Below are 21,202 nucleotides of genomic sequence, written 5' to 3'. Positions count from 1 at the left end.
GCATCAATGCCTTCATCTTGCAGGAACTGCTGACACACTCCAGCCACATGAGGTCTAGCATTGTCTTGCATTAGGAGGAACCCAGGGCCAACCGCACCAGCATATGGTCTCACAAGGGGTCTGAGGAGCTCATCTCGGTACCTAATGGCAGTCAGGCTACCTCTGGCGAGCACATGGAGGGCTGTGCGGCCCCCCAAAGAAATGCCACCCCACACTATGACTGACCCACCGCTAAACCGGTCATGCTGGAGGATGTTGCAGGCAGCAGAACGTTCTCCACGGCGTCTCCAGACTCTGTCACGTCTGTCACACGTGCTCAGTGTGAACCTGCTTTCATCTGTGAAGAGCACAGGGCGCCAGTGGCGAATTTGCCAATCTTGGTGTTCTCTGGCAAATGCCAAACGTCCTGCACGGTGTTGGGCTGTAAGCACAACCCCCACCTGTGGACGTCGGGCCCTCATACCACCCTCATGGAGTCTGTTTCTGACCATTTGAGCAGACACATGCACATTTGTGGCCTGCTGGAGGTCATTTTTCAGGGCTCTGGCAGTGCTCCTCCTGCTCCTCCTTGCACAAAGGCGGAGGTAGCGGTCCTGCTGCTGGGTTGTTGCCCTCCTACGGCCTCCTCCACGTCTCCTGATGTACTGGCCTGTCTCCAGGTAGCGCCTCCATGCTCTGGACACTACGCTGACAGACACAGCAAACCTTCTTGCCACAGCTCGCATTGATGTGCCATCCTGGATGAGCTGCACTACCTGAGCCACTTGTGTGGGTTGTAGACTCCGTCTCATGCTACCACTAGAGTGAAAGCACCGCCAGCATTCAAACGTGACCAAAACATCAGCCAGGAAGCATAGGAACTGAGAAGTGGTCTGTGGTCTCCACCTGCAGAACCACTCCTTCATTGGGTGTCTTGCTAATTGCCTATAATTTCCACCTGTTGTCTATTCCATTTGCACAACAGCATGTGAAATTTATTGTCAATCAGTGTTGCTTCCTAAGTGGACAGTTTCATTTCACAGAAGTGTGATTGACTTGGAGTTACATTGTGTTGTTTAAGTGTTCCCTTTATTTTTTTGAGCAGTGTATATATATCAGTTGAAGTCGGAAGTTTACATACACCTTAGCCAAATACATTTAAACTCAGTTTTTCACATTTCCTGACATCTAATCTGAGTAAAAAGTCCCTGTCTTAGGTCAGTTAGGATCACCACTTTATTTTAAGAATGTGAAATGTCAGAATAATAGTAGAGAGAATGATTTATTTCAGCTTTTAGTTCTTTCATCACATTCCCAGTGGGTCAGAAGTTTACATACACTCAGTTAGTATTTGGTAGCATTGCCTTTAAATTGTTTTACTTGGGTCAAACCTTTTGGGTAGCCTTCCACAAGCTTCCCACAATAAGTTGGGTGAATTTTGTCCCATTCCTCCTGACAGAGCTGGTGTAACTGAGTCAGGTTTGTAGGCCTCCTTGCTCGCACATGCTTTTTCAGTTCTGCCCACAAATGTTCTATGGGATTGAGGTCAGGGCTTTGTGATGGCCACTCCAATACCTTGACTTTGTTGTCCTTAAGCCATTTTGCCACAACTTTGGAAGTATGCTTGGGGTCATTGTCCATTTGGAAGACCCATTTGCGACCAAGCTTTAACTTCCTGACTGATGTCTTGAGATGTTGCTTCAATATATCCACATCATTTTCCTTCCTCGTGAAGCCATCTATTTTGTGAAGTGCACCAGTCCCTCCTGCAGCAAAGCACCCCCACATCATGATGCTGCCACCCCCGTGCTTCACAGTTCGGATGGTGTTCTTCGGCTTGCAAGCGTCCCCCTTTTTCCTCCAAACATAATGATGGTCATTATGGCCAAACAGTTCTATTTTCGTTTCATTAGACCAGAGGACATTTCTCCAAAAAGTACGATCTTTGTCCCCATGTGCAGTTGCAAACCGTAGTCTGGCTTTTTTATGGCGGTTTTGGAGCAAGGCTTCTTCCCTGCTGAGCGGCCTTTCAGGTTATGTCGATATTGGACTCGTTTTACTGTGGATATAGCTACTTTTGTACCTGTGTCCTCCAGCATCTTCACAAGGTCCTTTGCTGTTGTTCTGGAATTGATTTGCACTTTTCGCACCAAAGTACGTTCATCTCTAGGAGACAGAACGCATCTTCTTCCTGAGCGGTATGACGGCTGCGTGGTCCCATGGTGTTTATACTTGCGTACTATTGTTTGTACAGATGAACGTGGTACCTTCAGGCGTTTGGAAATTGCTCCCAAGGATGAACCAGACTTGTGGAGGTCTACAACTTTCTTTCTGAGGTCTTGGCTGATTTCTTTTGATTTTCACATGATGTCAAGCAAGAGGCACTGAGTTTGAAGGTAGGCCTTAATACATCCACAGGTACACCTCCAATTGACTCAAAGGATGTCAATTAGCCTATCAGAAGCTTCTAAAGCCATTACATAATTTTCTGGACTTTTCCAAGCTGTTTAAAGGCACAGTCAACTTAGTGTATGTAAACTTCTGACCCACTGGAATTGTGATACAGTGAATTATAAGTGAAATAATCTGTCTGTAAACAATTGTTGGAAAAATTACTTGTGTCATGCACAAAGTAGATGTCCTTACCGACTTGCCAAAACTATAGTTTGTTAACAAGAAATTTGTGGAATGGTTGAAAAACTAGTTTTAATGACTCCAACCTAAGTGTATGTAAACTTCCGACTTCAACTGTGTCTGTGTCTGTCTGTCTGTCTGTCTGTCTGTCTGTCTGTCTGTCTGTCTGTCTGTCTGTCTGTCTGTCTGTCTGTCTGTCTGTCTGTCTGTCTGTCTGTCTGTCTGTCTGTCTGTCTGTCTGTCTGTCTGTCTGTCTGTCTGTCTGTCTGTCTGTCTGTCTGTCTGTCTGTCTGTCTGTCTGTCTGTCTGTCAATATATGTATGTATATATATAATGTGTGTTCTTAGACCCTGTTTGACATCATCTGAAGTTTTTGTCTTGTGCCCACAATCGGTTGAGACACAACATGCTGTTGAATACAGGATGGGTGTCAGTTTTGGCTGAGAAGTGTACTAAAATGGGTGGTCATCTTTGTGGCAGTAATTCATGTTAAAATGTCAATTCAATTTCAATGGTGTACCAGCTAAATTGTAGTGGTCTGAAGAAACCCATCCTGTATTCAAGAGCATGTTGTGGTCAGCCGATGGCTGGCACAGCACAAATGAGAAAGCAAAAACAGGTGTTTAGAAATGTTAGAAAATTTGTAAAACATAAAAAACAGATACCTTATTTACATAAGAATTCAGACCCTTCACTATGAGATTCGAAATTGAGCTCAAGTGCATCCTGTTTCCGTTGATCATCCTTGAGGTTTTCTGCAACTTGATTAGAGTCCACCTGTGGTAAATTCAATTGATTGGACATGATTTGGATAGGCACACACCTGTCTATATAAGGTCCCACAGTTGACAGTGCATGTCAGAGCAAATACCAAGCCATGAGGTCGAAGGAATTGTCCGTAGAGTACCGAGACAGGATTATGTCGAGGCACAGATCTGAGGAAGGGTACCAAAACATTTCTGCAGCATTGAGGTCCCCAAGAACACAGTGCCCTCCATCATTCTTAAATGGAAGGAGTTTGGAACCACCAAGACTCATCCTAGAACTGGTCGCCCGGCCAAACTGAGCAATCGGGGGAGAAGGGCCTTGGTCAGGGAGGTGACCAAAACCCTTTGGTCACTCTGACAGAGCTCCAGAGTTCCTCTGTGGAGATGGGAGAACCTTCCAGAAGGACAACCGTTTCTGCAGCACCACCAATCGAGCCTTTATGGTAGAGTGGCCAGGCAGAAGCCACTCTTCAGTAAAAGGCTCATGAAAGTCAGCTTGGATTTTACCATAAGGCACCTAAAAGACTCTTAGACCATGAGAAACAATATTCTCTGGTCTGATGAAATCAAGATTGAACTCTTTGGCCTGAATGGAACGGGTAGTGTGGAGTGCGATTGAGATTTGCGTCATCTGTGGATCTGTTGGGGTGGTATGCGAAGTGGGGTGGGTCTTTGGTTTCCGGGATGATGGTGTTGATGTGAGCCATGACCAGCCTTTCAAAGCACTTCAAGGCTACCAATGTGAGTGCTACGGGGCAGTAATGTGTAAGATGGCGCCGGAGAAGAAGGCATACGTTTTATGTGCTCCCAACCAATTGTGTTTTTTCGTTTGTTTGTAACTTTTTTTTTTGACTTATTTTGTACATAATTTTGACGCTACCGTCTCTTATGACCTAAAATAACTTTGGGACATCAGGACTGCGATTACTCACCACGGACTGGCAAATCCTTTTTTCCCTTTAACGAGTCTGACAAGGCCGAAGCGAACAATATACTGCTTTCTCAGGAACAGGCCCAGATCTCCGTGATTTGCGTGAAGAGGAGGCGGAGAAAAAGGGGCCGGAGGGCGGGCTTCCTTCTGAGAAATCGTAGATGATCGAATAAACCCCCACTTCTTTCCATTCTGCTAGCAAACATGCAGTCTTTGGACAATAAAATAGATGACCTACGCGGAAGATTAAACGACCAACGGGACATTCAAAACTGTAATATCTTATGCTACAGCTGGGTGGCTATACGTTGCACCGGCAGGATAGAACAGCGGCGTCTGGTAAGACAAGGGGCGGCGGACTATGCATTTTTATAAATAACAGCTGGTGCACGATCTCTAAGGAAGTCTCGAGCTATTGCTCGCCTGAGGTAGAGTATCTCATGATAAACTGTAGACCACACTACCTACCTAGAGAGTATTCATCTGTCTTTTTGGAGCTGTTTACATACCACCACAGTCAGAGGCTGGCACTAAGACAGCATTTTATGAGCTGTATTCTACCAAAAGCAAACAAGAAAACGCTCACCCAGAGGCGGCATTCCTAGTAGCCAGGGACTTAAATGCAGGGAAACTTAAATCCGTTTTCCCAAATTTCTATCAACATGTTAAATGTGCAATCATGGGAAAAAAAATCTCTGGACCACCTTTACTCCACACACAGAGACGCATACAAAGCTCTCCCTCGCCCTCCATTTGGCAAATCTGACCATAATTCCATCCTCCTGATTCCTGCTTACAAGCAAAAATTAAAGCAGGAAGCACCAGTGACTAGATCAATAAAAAGTGGTCAGATGAAGCAGATGCTAAGCTACAGGACTGTTTTGCTAGCACAGACTGGAATATGTTCCGGGATTCCTCCGATGGCATTGAGGAGTACACCATATCAGTCATTGGCTTCATCAATAAGTGCATCGATGACGTCGTCCCCACAGTGACTGTACGCACATACCCCAACCAGAAGCCATGGATTACAGGCAACATCTGCACTGAGCTGAAGGGTAGAGGTGCCGCTTTCAAGGAGCGGGACTGTAACCCAGAAGCTTATAAGAAATTCCACTATGCCCTCCGACAAACCATCAAACAGGCAAAGCATCAATACAGGACTAAGATCGAATCGTGCTACACCGGCTTCGACCAACCATTACAAAGGGAAGCACAGCCGAGAGCTGCCCAGTGACACGGGCCTACCAGACGAGCTAAACTAATTCTATGCTCGCTTCAAGGCAAATAACACTGAAACATGCATGAGAGCACCAGCTGTTCTGGAAGACTGTGTGATAACTCTCTCCGCAGCCGATGTGAGTAAGACCTTTAAACAGGTCAACATTCACAAGGCCGCAGTACCAGATGGATTACCAGGACATATACTGCGAGCATGCGCTGACCAACTGGCAAGTGTCTTCACTGACATTTTCAACCTCTCCCTGTCCGAGTCTGTAATACCAACATGTTTTAAGCAGACCACCATAGTGCCTGTGCCCAAGAACACGAAGGTAACCTGCCTAAATGACTACCGACCCGTAGCACTCATGTCTGTAGCCATGAAGTGCTTTGAAAGGCTGGTCATGGCTCACATCAACACCATTATCCCAGAAACCCTATACCCACTCCAATTTGCATACCACCCCAACAGATCCACAGATGATGCAATCTCTATTGCACTCCACACTGCCCTTTCCCACCTGGACAAAAGGAACACCTATGTGAGAATCCTGTTCATTGACTACAGCTAGCGTTCAACACCATAGTGCCCTCAAAGCTCATCAATAATCTAAGGACCCTGGGACTAAACACCTCCCTCTGCAACTGGATCCTGGACTTCCTGACTGGCTGTCCCCAGGTGGTAAGGGTAGGTAACAACACATCCGCCACGCTGATCCTCAACACAGGGGCCCCTCAGTGTTGACTCCAACACCATCATTAAGTTTTCCGATGACACAACAGTGGTAGGCCTGATCAACGACGAGGCAGCCTATAGGGAGGAGGTCGGAGACCTGGCCGTGGGGTGCCAGGACAACAACTTCTCCCTCAATGTGATCAAGACAAAGGAGATGATTGTGGACTACAGGATAAAGAGGACCGAGCACGCCCCCATTCTCATCAACAGGGCTGCAGTGGAGCAGGTTGAGAGCTTCAAGTTCCTTGGTGTCCACATCACCAACAAACTAACATGGTCCAAGCACACTAAGACAGTCGTGAAGAGGGCACGACAAAAGCTATTCCCCCTCAGGAGACTGAAAAGATTTGGCATGGGTCCTCAGATCCTCTAAAGGTTCAACAGCTGCACCATCGAGAGCTTCCTGACTGGTTGCATCACTGCCTGGTATAGCAACTGCTCGTCCTCCGACCGCAAGGCACTACAGAGGGTAGTGCGAACGGCCCAGTACATCACTGGGGCCAAGCTTTCTGCCATCCAGGGCCTCTATACCAGATGGTGTCAGAGGAAGGCCCTAAAAATTGTCAAAGACTCCAGCCACTCGAGTCATAGACTGTTCTCTCTGCTACCGCACGGAAAGCGGTACCGGAGCGCCAAGTCTAGGTCCAAGAGGCTTCTAAACAGCTTCTACCCCCAAGCCATAAAACTCCTGAACACCTAATCAAATGGCTACCCAGACTATTTGCATTGCCCCCCTCTTTTACACCGCTGCTACTCTCTGTTGTTATCATCTATGCATAGTCATTTGAATAACTATACCTACATGTACATATTACCTCAACTAACCGGTGCCCCCGCACTTTGACTCTGTTCCGGTACCCCCCTGTATATAATCTCGCTATTGTTATTTTACTGCTGCTGTTTAATTACTTGTTACTTTTATTTCTTATTCTTATCCGTTTTTTTTAAACTGCATTGTTGGTTAGGGGCTCGTAAGTAAGCATTTCACTGTTGTATTCGGCGCATGTGACTCATAACATTTGATAATCATTTAGGCAGGTTACCTTCGCTTTCTTGTGCACAGGGACTATGGTGGTCTGCTGGAAACACATCAAAATGGATGCTGTCAAAAATGGATTGAATTCAATTGGATTTACCCTGCTGTAAAGCTGCTTTAAGAGTGTGCTGGCCTCTCCCTCTTTTATTTCTTAGCTGGACAGATTATGCCAGAACTGAAAAAGCAATTAAACTGTTTGAGCATCCTGTTGGCTTGCTGTGGCCTGGGCTGAGGTTTTTGTAGGGTGGGGGCCACCAAGAGGTTAGTGTGTTTGTGTGTGCGCGGGTGCATGTGTTTTTGGCCTGACACCAGCACACAGGGAGGGTAGGTCATTTTCTGCCCAGTGAGTCTAACTCTTTTAGCCAGTTCAATTATTCTGAGACATCATCCACTGGCAGAGAGGACTGTGTACTGTGTAAGGTGACACACACTCACAGATTGATATAGCACTATCTAAGGAGCATTGGGAGTTTTGAGCCGAGGTACTGTGTTTTCCCAGCCAGCCAAACTTACGTCTAAATCCTCTTCCTCATTGTTGTCTGGTGACTTGGTCAGATCTACAACCAGACAATTCCTATCTGAAGGATCTATTTGAGAGGGAGGGTTACTTCACCTCTCCCCTCTGAGCTCTGATTACTCATCATCAAGATATACATTTGTGTGTGCGTGCGCGCCTTCAGGAGGATGCTCCTTGACTTGTGGGATAGATGTTATTAGGCCCAGGCTGCCCCCTAGAGGATATATCTACACATACAGTTGAAGTCGGAAGTTTACATACACTTAGGTTGGAGTCATTAAAACTAGTTTTTCAACCATTCCACAAATTTCTTGTTAACAAACTATAGTTTTGGCAAGTCGGTTAGGACATCTACTTTGTGCATGACACAAGTCATTTTTCCAACAATTGTTTACAGACAGATTATTTCATTTATAATTCACTATCACAATTCCAGTGGGTCAGAAGTTTACATACACTAAGTTACATACACTAAGTTGACTGTGCCTTTAAACAGCTTGGAAAATTCCAGAAAATGATGCCATGGCTTTAGAAGCTTCTGATAGGTTAATTGACATCATTTGAATCAATTGGAGGTGTACCTGTGAATGTATTTCAAGGCCTACCTTCAAACTCAGTGCCTCTTTGTTGACATCATGGGAAAATCAAAAGCTCAGAAAAAACATTGTGGACCTCCACAAGTCTGGTTCATCCTTGGGAGCAATTTCCAAACGCCTGAAGGTACCACGTTCATCTGTACAAACAATAGTACGCAAGTATAAACACCATGAGACCACGCAGCCGTCATACCGCTCAGGAAGGAGGCGCGTTCTGATGAACGTACTTTGGTGCAAAAAGTGCAAATCAATCCCAGAACAACAGCAAAGGACCTTGTGAAGATGCTGGAGGAAACGGGGAAGCAGGGAAGAAGCCACTGCTCCAAAATTGCCATAAAAAAGCCAGACTATGGTTTGCAACTGCACATGGGGACAGATTGTACTTTTTGGAGAAATGTCCTCTGGTCTGATGAAACAAAAATAGAACTGTTTGACCACAATGACCATCGTTATGTTTGGAGAAGAAAGGGGAGGCTTGCCGAAGAACACCATCCCAACTGTGAAGCACGGGGGTGGCAGCATCATGTTGTTGGGGTGCTTTGCTGCAGGAGGGACTGGTGCACTTCACAATATAGATGACATCATGAGGTAGGAAAATTATGTGGATATATTGAAGCAACATCTGAAGATGAAGTTAAAGCTTGGTCACAAATGGGTCTTCCAAATGGACATTGACCCCAAGCATACTTCCAAAGTTGCGGCAAAATGGCTTAAGGACAGCAAAGTCAAGGTATTGGAGTGGCCATCACAAAGCCCTGACCTAAATCCTATAGAAAATGTGTGGGCTGAACTGAAAAAGCGTGTGCGAGCAAGGAAGCCTACAAACCTGACTCAGTTACACCAGCTCTGTCAGGAGGAATGGGACAAAATTCACCCAACTTATTGTGGGAAGCTTGTGGAAGTCTACCCAAAAGGTTTGACCCAAGTAAAACAATTTAAAGGCAATGCTACCAAATACTAATTGAGTGTATGTAAACTTCTGACCCACTGGAATGTGATGAAAGAAATAAAAGCTGAAATAAATAATTCTCTCTACTATTATTCTGACATTTCACATTCTTAAAATAAAGTGGTGATCCTAACTGACCTAAGGGAATTTTTACTTGGATTAAATGTCAGGAATTGTGAAACTTGAGTTCAAATGTATTTGGCTAAGGTGTATGTTAACTTCCGACTTCAACTGTAATATCAAAGACCAGACACCTTACACATAATGTAGTCATATTTACTATAACAGCATCTATAGTTGAGCTACTTGTTATATTGGTGAATTCCTTCACATTATTATTATTATTATTATTATTATTATTATTATTCTTTCACTATACTGTAAAAAAGAAGTTTAAACAAGAACAAATCGACAGAAAACACCAAATATAAATTGGAGTGATAACAGTTTACTTCACTCAAACTAACTTGTGCCCCCCTCTCTCCACCCCAGGCCTTTTGAGCGCTACCTGGCAGGTCACTGGCTTCCTGTGGACGTGTACATTGGGGGAAAGGAGCATGCTGTTATGCACCTGTACTATGCACGCTTCCTCAGTCACTTCTATAGGGATCAGGGCCTAGTGGGACACAGGTACAGCAACTATTGTTCACTAGTCGATATCAATAGAGCTATTGTGCCAAAAGGTTGTACCCACTTAGAGGTGAATCCTAACTTCCAATGAAGCTGAATTTTCACTTAGTCTCCCATTGACATCAAGTGAAAATGTCCACTTAAAAGTAAGTGGAAGCTAATTGAAGAAGGCACCATTGCCAAAACGTCTTTGTAACGTTTGTATAATTATCCCCTGCAGATTTTTTATTTATTTTTTAACGGCAAAATGAAATAAGCTCTATGAATGTCCACTCCAGGGAGCCTTTCAAGAAGCTGCTGGTGCAGGGCCTCATCAAGGGCCAGACGTTTAGAGCTGCAGACAGAGGAAGAGAGACAATATCGACTTCACAGGTGGGCACAGCAGGGTGGGGACTTTACACGTCTGCATTCACAGGTTAGAGTTAGTAGACATCCCTCACAGATGGATTCCTGAGGTTGCTCAGAAGTTTTTCCTGGTCAGGTCCTAGAAGAAAGAATGGAGGAGCCCCGTCTTAACCCTTACCCTACAATGTCTGCGTCCTCGCGGAAATCAAATGAACATAATCAAAAAATCCCCATGAAAATATGTCTGTTTAAGCAAGAGATATCGCCCTTCTGCATCTGTGGTGAAAGGTGGTAGAGCTAAAGCGGTGTATGTCAGACCATGAGACATCTCGAAAATCGGTCTTCTCACGAAAATATCTGTAGCGTCCGAACAGTTTAGCCTACAAACTATTATGACCATTCTAAGATTCTCACGAACACAGTGGCGTTCTCCGTTTTCCTCTAGGATGACCACAAGACTCTTCTGAAGTCGGTACAGCCTCCTCTGCCAACTTCTGTCTGTAGCGTCCGAAACGATTTGAGCTACACACTAATATGTGTGTGGAAAGCTAACAAGCTGAGACTCTCACGAACACGATGGTGTTCTTCGTTTTTCTCTAGGATGCCCTTAAGCCTCACAAGACTTGTCTGAAGGTCCCCGGTACCAGGTTAAAACATTTTATGGAAGTACAGTATATGGAGATGGTTTAGTACCTAAAATAAGGGGATACAGTGCCTTCGGAAAGTATTCAGACCCTTTGACCTTTTCCACATTTTGTTAATGTTAACGGCCTTATTCTAAAATGTATTAAATAAATAAAAATCCTCAGAAATCTACACACAATACTGCATAATGACAAAGTGAGACCAGGTTTTTAGAAATGTTAGCAAATGTATTAGAAATAAAAAACAGAAATACCTTATTTACGTAAGTATTCAGACCCTTTGCTATGAGACTCAAAATTGAGCTCCGGTGCATCCTGTTTCCATTGATCATCCTTTAGATGTTTCTACAACTTGATTGAAGGCCACCTGTGGTAGATTAATTTGATTGGACATGATTTGGAAAGGTACACACCTGTCTATATAAGGTCCCACAGTTGACAGTGCATGTCAGAGCAAATACCTAGCCATGAGGTCAAAGGAATTGTCCATATAGCTCAGAGACAGAATTGTGTCGAGGCACAGATCTGGGGAAGGGTACCAAAAAATGTCTGCAGTATTGAAGGTCCCCAAGAACACAGTGGCCTCCATCATTCTTAAATGGAAGAAGTTTGGAACCACCAACACTATTCCTAGAGCTGGCTGCCTGGCCAAAAGACTGAACAATCAGAGAAGAAGGGCCATGGTCAGGGATGTGACCAAGAAATCAAATCAAATCAAATGTATTTATATAGCCCTTCGTACATCAGCTGATATCTCAAAGTGCTGTACAGAAACCCAGCCTAAAACCCCAAACAGCAAGCAAAGCATGTGAAAGAAGCACGGTGGCTAGGAAAAACTCCCTAGAAAGGCCAAAAACCTAGGAAGAAACCTAGAGGAACCAGGCTATGAGGGGTGGCCAGTCCTCTTCTGGCTGTGCAGGGTGGATATTATAACAGAACATGGTCAAGATGTTAAAATGTTCATAAATGACCAGCATGGTCAAATAATAATAATCATAGTAGTTGTCGAGGGTGCAACAAGCACGTCCGGTGAACAGGTCAGGGTCCCATAGCCGCAGGCAGAACAGTTGAAACTGGAGCAGCAGCACGGCCAGGTGGACTGGGGACAGCAAGGAGTCATCATACCAGGTAGTCCTGAGGCATGGTCCTAGGGCTCAGGTCCTCCGAGAGAAAGAGAGAAAGAGAGAATTAGAGAGAGCATATTTAAATACACACAGGACACCGGATAAGACAAGAGAAATACTCCAGATGTAACAGACTGACCCTAGCCCCCCGACACATAAACTACCGCAGCATAAATACTGGAGGCTGAGACAGGAGGGATCAGAAGACACTGTGGCCCCATCCGATAATACCCCCGGACAGGGCCAAACAGGCAGGATATAACCCCACCCACTTTGCCAAAGCACAGCCCCCACACCACTAGAGGGATGTCTTCAACCACCAACTTACCGTCCTAAGACAAGGCCGAGTATAGCCCACAACGATCTCCGCCATGGCACATCCCAAGGGGGGGCGCCAACCCACACAGGAAGACCACGTCAGTGACTCAACCCACTCAAGTGATGCACCCTTCCCATGGACGGCATGGAAGAACACCAGTAAGCCAGTGACTCAGCCCCTGTAAAAGGGTTAGAGGCAGAGAATCCCAGTGGAAAGAGGGGAACCGGCAAGGCAGAGACAGCAAGGGCGGTTCGTTGCTCCAGCCTTTCCGTTCACCTTCACACTCCTGGGCCAGACTATACTTAATCATAGGACCTACTGAAGAGATAAGTCTTCAGTAAAGACTTAAAGGTTGAGACTGAGTCTGCGTCTCTCACATTGGTAGGCAGACCATTCCATAAAAATGGAGCTCTATAGGAGAAAGCCCTACCTCCAGCCGTTTGCTTAGAAATTCTAGGGACAATTAGGAGGCCTGCGTCTTGTGACCGTAGCGTACGTGTAGGTATGTACGGCAGGACCAAATCGGAAAGATGGGTAGGAGCAAGCCCATGTAATGCTTTGTAGGTTAGCAGTAAAACCTTGGTCACTCTGACAGAGCTCTAGAGTTCCTCTGTGGAGATGGGAGGACCTTCCAGAAGGACAACCATCTCTGCAGCACTCCACCAATCAGGCCTTTATGGTAGAGTGGCCAGACGGAAGCCGCTCTTCATTAAATGGCACAACCGCCGAGTTTGCTAAAGGCACCTAAAGGATTCTCAGACCATGAGAAACAAGATTCTCTGGTCTGATGAAAGCAAGATTGAACTCTTTGGCCTGAATGCCAAGCGTCACGTCTGGAGGAAACCTGGCACCATCCTTATGGTGAAGCATGGTGGTGGCAGCATCATGCTTTGGGAGTGTTTTTTTCAGCGGCAGGGACTGGGAGACTAGTCAGGATCGAGGGAAAGCTGAACGGAGCAAAGTACAGAGAGATCCTTGATGAAAACCTGCTCCAGAGTGCTCAGGACCTCAGACTGGGACGAAGGATCACCTTCCAACAGGACAACGACCCAAGGCACACAGCCAAGACAACACAGGACTGGCTTCGGGACAATGGCTTTGATTGGCCGGACTTGAACCCGATCTAACATCTCTGGAGAGACCTGAAAATAGCTGTGCAGCAACGCTCCCCATCCAACCTGACAGAGCTTGAGAGCATCAGCAGAGAAGAATGGAAGAAACTCCCCAAATACAGGTGTGCCATGCTTGTGGTGTCATACCCAAGAAGACTTGAGGCTGTAATTGCTGCCAAAGGTGCTTTAACAAATTCCTGGGTACTTATGTAAATGGCATATTTCTAAAAACCTGTTTTGCTTTGTCATTATGGGGAACTGTGTGTAGATTGAGGGGAGAAAATGATTTAATTAATTTTAGAATAAGGCTGTAAAATGTGGAAAAAGTCAAGGGGTCTGAATACTTTATGAAGGCACTGTAAATACGTGATCTTTCTTATATCTCTCAGATATAGGACAGACACATCAGAACAAACATACTTTTTATTTTTTTATATCTCTTGTTCCATGTATTGACTCTTATTCACTACATTTCTATTGGCTTATAGCAGTAATGCCAAATGCAATGTTTCATCAAATATTTTTTTTATATATTTTTTGATACATTCTTTAAAATTCTGAATTAAATAGCTAAATGATCCTTGGTATCTTAAAACAATTCCCCCACCCCCACGGCTTAGACAGGGCTTAGACTCTAGACAATCAATTAATCAATCAATCAATCAAATGTATTTATAAAGCCCTTCTTACATCAGCTGATGTCACAAAGTGCTGTACAGAAACCCAGCCTAAAACCCCAAACAGCAAGCAATGCAGGTGTAGAAGCACGGTGGCTAGGAAAAACTCTCTTGAAAGGCCAGAACCTAGGAAGCAACCTAGAGAGGAACCAGGCTACGAGGGGTGGCCAGTCCTCTGCTGGCTGTGCCAGGTGGAGATTCTAACAGAACATGGCCAAGATGTTCAAATGTTCATAGATGACCAGCAGGGTCAAATAATAATAATCACAGTGATTGTCGAGGGTGCAACAGGTCAGCATCTCAGGAGTAAATGTCAGTTGGCTTTTCATAGCCGATCATTCAGAGCATATCAAAAACTGATATCTTTCCGACAGATAAGATCTAAACCAGGCCAGAACTTGTCCATGTAGACCAATTTGGGTTTCCAATCTCTCCAAAAGAATATTGGTGATTGATGGTTTCAAAAGCAGCACTAAGGTCTAGGAGCACGAGGACAGATGCAGAGCCTCGGTCTGACGCCATTAAAAGGTAATTTACCACCTTCACAAGTGCGGTCTCAGTGCTATGATGGGGTCTAAAACCAGACTGAAACGTTTCGTATACATTTGTTTGTCTTCAGGAAGTCAGTGAGCTTTTTCAAAATATTTTGAGAGGAATGGGTGATTCGAAATAAGCCGATAGTTTTTTATATTTTCTGGTTCAAGATTTGTCTTTTTCAAGACAGGCTTTATTACTGCCACTTTTAGTGAGTTTGTACACATCCGGTGGATAGAGAGCCGTTTATTATGTTCCACATAGGAGGGCCAAGCACAGGAAGCAGCTCTTTCAGTAGTTTAGTTGGAATAGGGTCCAGTATGCAGCTTGACGGTTTAGAGGCCATGATTATTTTCATCAATGTGTCAAGAGATATAGTACTAAAAAACTTGAGTGTCTCCCTTGATCCTAGGTCCTGGCAGAGTTGTACAGACTCAGGACAACTGAGCTTTGGAGGAATACACAGATATAAAGAGTCCGTAATTTGCTTTCTAATGATCATGATCTTTTCCTCAAAGAAGTTCATGAATTTATCACTGCCAAAGTGAAAGCCATCCTCTCTTGAGGAATGCTGCTTTTTAGTTAACTTTGCGACAGTATCAAAAATACATTTTGGATTGTTCTTATTTTCCTCAATTAAGTTGGAAAAATAGGATGATCCATCAGCAGTGAGGGTTCTTCGATACTGCACGGTACTGTCTTTCCAAGCTAGTCGGAAGACTTCCAGTTTGGTGTAGCTCCATTTTCGTTCCAATTTTCTGGAAGCTTTCTTCAGAGCTCGGGTATTTTCTGTATACCAGGGAGGTAGTTTCTAATGACAAATGTTTTTAGGGATGCGACTGCATCTAGGGTATTGCGCAAGGTTAAATTTAATTCCTCAGTTAGGTGGTTAACTGATTTTTGTACTCTGACGTCCTTGGGTTGGCGGAGGGAGTCTGGAAGGGCATCTAGGAATCTTTGGGTTGTCCGAGAATTTATAGCACGACTTTTGATGATCCTTTGTTGGGGTCTGAGCAGATTATTTGTTGCGATTGCAAATGTAATAAAATGGTGGTCCGATAGTCCAGGATTATGAGGAAAAACATTAAGATCCCCAACATTTATTCCACGGGACAAAACTAGGTCCGGAGTATGACTGTGGCAGTGAGTAGGTCCGGAGACATGTTGGACAAAACCCACTGAGTCAATGATGGCTCCGAAAGCCTTTTGGAGTGGGTCTGTGAACTTTTCCATGTGAATATTAAAGTCACCAAAAATGTGAATATTATCTGCCATGACTACAAGGTCCGATAGGAATTCAGAGAACTCAGTGAGGAACGCTGTATATGGCCCAGGAGGCCTGTAAACAGTAGCTATAAAAAGTGATTGAGTAGGCTGCATAGATTTCATGACTAGAAAACGTCTTTTTTTTTTGTAAATTGAAATTTGCTATCATAAATGTCAGCAACACCTCAGCCTTTGCCGGATACGCTGGGGATATGGTCACTAGTGTAACCAGGAGGTGAGGCCTCATTTAACACAGTAAATTCATCAGGCTTAAGCCATGTTTCAGTCAGGCCAATCACATCAAGATTATGATCAGTGATTAGTTCGTTGACTATAACTGCCTTTGAAGTGAGGGATCTAACATTAAGGAGCCCTATTTTGAGATGTATCACAATCTCCTTCAATAATGAGAGGAATGGAGGAGGTCTTTATTCCAGTGAGATTATTAAGGCGAACACCGCCATGTTTAGTTTTTCCCAACCTAGATCGAGGCACAGACACGGTCTCAATGGGGATAGCTGAGCTGACTACACTGACTGTGCTAGTGGCAGACTCCACTAAGCTGGCAGGCTGGCTAACAGCGTGCTGCCTGGCCTGCACCCTATCTCATTGTGGAGCCAGGGGAGTTAGAGCCCTGTCTATGTTCGTAGATAAGAGGTAGAGGGTTAAAAACCATATTTTTCAATTTTTCATTCTCTTCCTCTAAATGTTTTTCAGGATTTTTTTTGTGGCTTTTCTCCTCTTCCCGTTGCTTGGCAACTGGGTAAACACGGACACTGGCTCCGTTCATGGAGGTGAGGCTTTATATCACTCTGTCTGAGGGCTTCCACACTGGACACACACACAAATGAGTTCTAGCCCTGTGTAAACAGACTGATCAAGAAATTGACTGAAAGATCGTTCATGTCTGTCTGTATCTCAGGAGTTTTTTTTTTTTTTAAACCAATTTTTCTTCTACTGTCAGTATTTGCTTTTTACATGTGCCTGCAGGCAAATCCGAAATGGTACCCTAAATTGTGCACTACAAAAGTAGTAATAGAGTGCCATTTCAGACAACGGCCAGTCTGCTGGAATTGTATAGAGGTGTCCTGTGCTAAACATTGCCTTGTCCCCTGTGTCAGGTGAGGAGCTGGTGCAGGTGGGTAGTAAGGCCGGGCTGCAGGTGACGTGGGAGAAGATGTCCAAGTCGAAACACAACGGCCTGGACCCTCAGGAGGTGGTGCAGCAGTATGGCATCAACACTGTCCGTCTTTACGTCCTCTACGCTGCTCCCCCTGAACAGGACATCCTCTGGGACGTCAAGAGTGAGTTACACGCACCCTGTGACCCCCCCCCCAACCCCCACCTCTACCCAACCTACAATAGACTGTGTGGCATAGCATTATTTATTTTGCAGTCAAATTACTGTATGTTGTGGGGGAGTTTAATGAAACTGTTCCTAAACACAGAGAAGTCGTGGTTTCATTATTCTATTTGTGTTGTACTACCCACCTTTACCAGTAGTTGTCACTAACTGAAGTCACTGTAGATGACTGAAACTGCCTTATCATGCTCAGACCTTATACCTGAATATGTAAATACATTGAATATTTGTATCATCCGGGTCTTCTTACGTGTGACATCTGAAATGAGTATTTGTCATACCAGTATTAGTCTCTCTCTTATGTTCCCGCTGCGGAGCTTGTCATCAAATGTTCAATTAGTGCTGCAGGTTTCACTTGAAGTGTTAATATGACACTGGAGGCATCCCGAGTAGAGCTGTGTTGCTGTGTCACTAGAGATTCTGGTTGGAGTCCAGGCTCTGTCGCAGCCGGCCGCGACCGGGAGACCCATGGGCTGGCGCACAATTGGCCCAACGTCGTCCGGGTTAGGGGCGTGTTTGGCTGGCAGGGATGTTCTTGTCCCATCGCGCTCTAGCGACTCCTGTGGCAGGCCGTGCACAATGCACGCTGACATGGTCGCCAGGTGTACGGTGTTTCCTCCGACACATTGGTACGGCTGGCTTCCGGGTTAAGCGGGGATTGTGTCAAGAAGCAGTATGGCTTGGTTGAGTCGTGTTTCGGCGGACGCACGGCTCTCGACATTCACCTCTCCCGAGTCCGTACGGGAGTTGCAGCGATGAGACAAGATTGTAACTACCAATTAGATAGCACAAAAAAGGGGAGATTTTTTTCTCTAAAAATAAGAAAATATTGACACCTTTAGCTATAGCACCTTATCGTATTGCATAAATAAATAATGGAAAATAATATGAATGATATTTGTTTGTATCAAAAGATGATGTGTCACATGATGTGGCGTCACATGATGTGTTGCTATGACGATCCCATTCCAGAGAGGGAAAAGGAATAGTCTGTTACACTCCTGGTGAGACAGAGACCGAATGGAGAGGAGATGAGAGGACCGTCTGGAATGATGATGTGGGTTTTGAAAGAATCCAACAGGAAGTTATCTCAGGGTGTCATGTTGATGGGGCCTCTTATCCAACACACAAAACGCTCTGCAACGCCCTGGTGATGTCATCCCAGTCCATTGAGATAATTAGTTTGTGTGTGGTGTACCCATGTGAATACTTCAAGAATCTGAGTTGATGAACCGAAATGGACATGAAAAGCTATGCAAAGTCAAGGTCTACGAGTTCAGTACACAATTATTTCACAGGAATCTCCTCCAGAATGTGATTGTGACCAAATATCCCCTGACCCAAACTGAGAATCCCCAGCATGAACAATGTAGCTGATGCTGAGTCAGGACAAAGGTTGACCCATGTGACCTGATGGTATAAAAATAGCCGGAAGAGGAAGTGTTGTCCTGTCCAGTAGAACATCCCCCTATTGTCAAACACACAGAAACAAGCCCTCTATTGAGGGGCTGGTGCTAGGGGGCTGGAAATCTGGGCTGGGGGCTGGGAGTAGGACTTGTGATCTGGGAGGACTGGCGTGCTGGGAGTAGGAGCTTGGGAGCTAGAATGACTTGGGGCTGGGAGTAGGGGATAGGGGGCTGGGAGTAGGGGATAGGGGGCTGAGAGTAGGGGATAGGGGGCTGGGAGGAGTGGGGGGCTGGGATCAGGAGTAGGGGCTTTTTGGGAAAAGGCAGGAAAAGGCAACATCCTCTAGCTGATAGCCACAGTCAGGGAATCTGGACAAGATAAACTGTGTGTGGTTCTCGCTCGCTCACTTTGTCTCTTTATCTCTCTTCATCTCTCCCTCATAGACAGAAAGGACTAGAGTAAGTTAATATCCTTCATGGAAGCCCCCTGTGGGTCCCCCCCACATTGGCGTAAGGAGGCGGTAGGTGGGCAAACAGAAGGACTGTTGTTAATCCTCAATCTGTAGGGAGCTCTTGACAGCTTTCCTGTAAAGCTCCATAGAGTTTTCAAAGTTATGACTGTCCCCTATTACATGAGGCATGACCATAGAGATCACAGTGGTCAGATGGTCAGTCAGTGCGGTGAAGTTGTGTAGTGGCTGACGCTTGGAGCGTGTAGGCTGAGTGTCTGTAAAGTACTATAAAAATAAAATATGATTGGTTTATTGCTAGTTTGTGATTTGTTGTCTTCCCCTCCATTCAGGGCTGAGCCAGGTGAGGAACCCCCTGAGCCCTCTCCTCTCCCGCGGAGGAGACGTGCGGCAGCAGCCCTGGCCCACCCCAGACCCTCTGTACCTGGAGACCCCTGATACCCTGGAGCTGGTTGTACGGGTGAGGCTGTCAAATGCACACTACCAACTGGTAATCTAGGGAAAGGGGGATACCTAGTCAGTTGTACAACTGAATGCCTTCAACTGAAATGTGTCTTCCGCATTTAACCCAACCCCTCTGAATCAGAGAGATGGGGGGGTGGCTGCCTTAATCGACATCCACATCTTCGGTGCCCGGGGACCAGTGGGTCTACTGCCTTGCTCAGGGGAAGAACGACAGATTTGTACCCTGCACCTTAGAGACTTCTGCCCTATGTACATAGTCATTGAACAGTGGTCACTTTAATCATGTTTATAGAATGTTTATTGTTCTGAAATCGTATTGTTCCGAAGTCATTTATTTTGATCGCTGAGAAATAAAGCTAATTGATGACTTACCTTATAAGTACATACTGTATTCTCAACATATCTCATCCATATAACTACTGCTGTACATACCTTCCTACTTATACACTGTGTATTGTTCATACTGTCTATGCACACCACGTGTTCATATTCCAGACTTGTTTCTTCTTGTTGGGGGGGATTATTTGTGTGTTAGTGTTTGTGTGTTAGTATTGTACAGTTAGAAACTTACTGCACTTCTGGAGCTAGAAACACAAGCATTTCTCTGCACCTGCTTTAACATCTGCTGATCTGTGTACTCAACAACTAAACAATGTTTTGATTTGACACACACACACACACACCTCTCACACACTCACTCCCCTTTCACTCACACACATGCCCATATACATGCCAAGGCACACACCCCTACAGATAATGATACAGACTGAAAGAAAATGCCACACACTCACAGACATGCTCTTGTGTATACTCAAAATGGCACTCGCACTCCCTTGAACCAAAACAGCCGTAGCCCCATTCATGCGCTCACTCTCTGTAATTTACACAGAGCCTATGATCATATGGCTTGAGAGAGAAAGTGTGTGTGTGTGTGTGTGTGTGTGTGTGCGTGCAGCCCAGGGTGCCTAGGCAATCAGCAGGCAGTCCAGCTGTGGTGGGCGGGGTCACAGGGTCAGCTGTTCAAAGATCAAAGTCTCTGAGAGATACCTGCTGGGGGGAATCAGAGTCCTCACACACACACATCTCGAAACATTGACTCCGATAATGGATAATAGCCAGCTAAAGACTGGCCTGTTCCATGAGGGAGCTGTAAATCCTTTCAAACACTCATTAAGGAAAGACATTAACACACATTAAGGAAACAACCGTTTGCCTTTCCACGGTCATCCCGCACACACAGAGTAACACACACACATATACTATTTCTCCCATTGACCCTTTGGCACCTGTATGATGATGATGATGCTGGTGTTGGTTAGAATCTGGTCTGAGGCCTTGATGTGTGTTTCCCCAGCCTAGCGGTGCTAACCTCCATCTCACTGGGACTCTGACAGACTGAGGCCTTGATGTGTGTTTCCCCAGCCTAGCGGTGCTAACCTCCATCTCACTGGGACTCTGACAGACTGAGGCCTGGGTTAGGC

General features: G+C 45.3%; 1 pseudogene across 1 annotated transcript in view; it reads left to right on the top strand.

The window, feature by feature from the left end:
• LOC106579342 (putative leucine--tRNA ligase, mitochondrial) overlaps positions 1–21,202 on the top strand; it is a 50,183-nt pseudogene that overhangs the window by 28,017 nt on the left and 964 nt on the right. The window contains exons 13-16 of the transcript XR_014380589.1: positions 9,859–9,996; positions 10,275–10,368; positions 17,139–17,321; positions 19,589–19,716. The product of XR_014380589.1 is annotated as a putative leucine--tRNA ligase, mitochondrial (transcript). The remainder of the gene's footprint in view (positions 1–9,858; positions 9,997–10,274; positions 10,369–17,138; positions 17,322–19,588; positions 19,717–21,202) is intronic.

Source organism: Salmo salar, chromosome 02, assembly GCF_965601325.2.
Source record: "Salmo salar chromosome 02, fSalSal1, whole genome shotgun sequence".
In the NCBI taxonomy this organism is placed as follows: Eukaryota; Metazoa; Chordata; class Actinopteri; order Salmoniformes; family Salmonidae; genus Salmo; species Salmo salar.
Note: the sequence above shows the minus strand (reverse complement) of the source record. Positions and strands in the feature narration are given on the sequence as shown.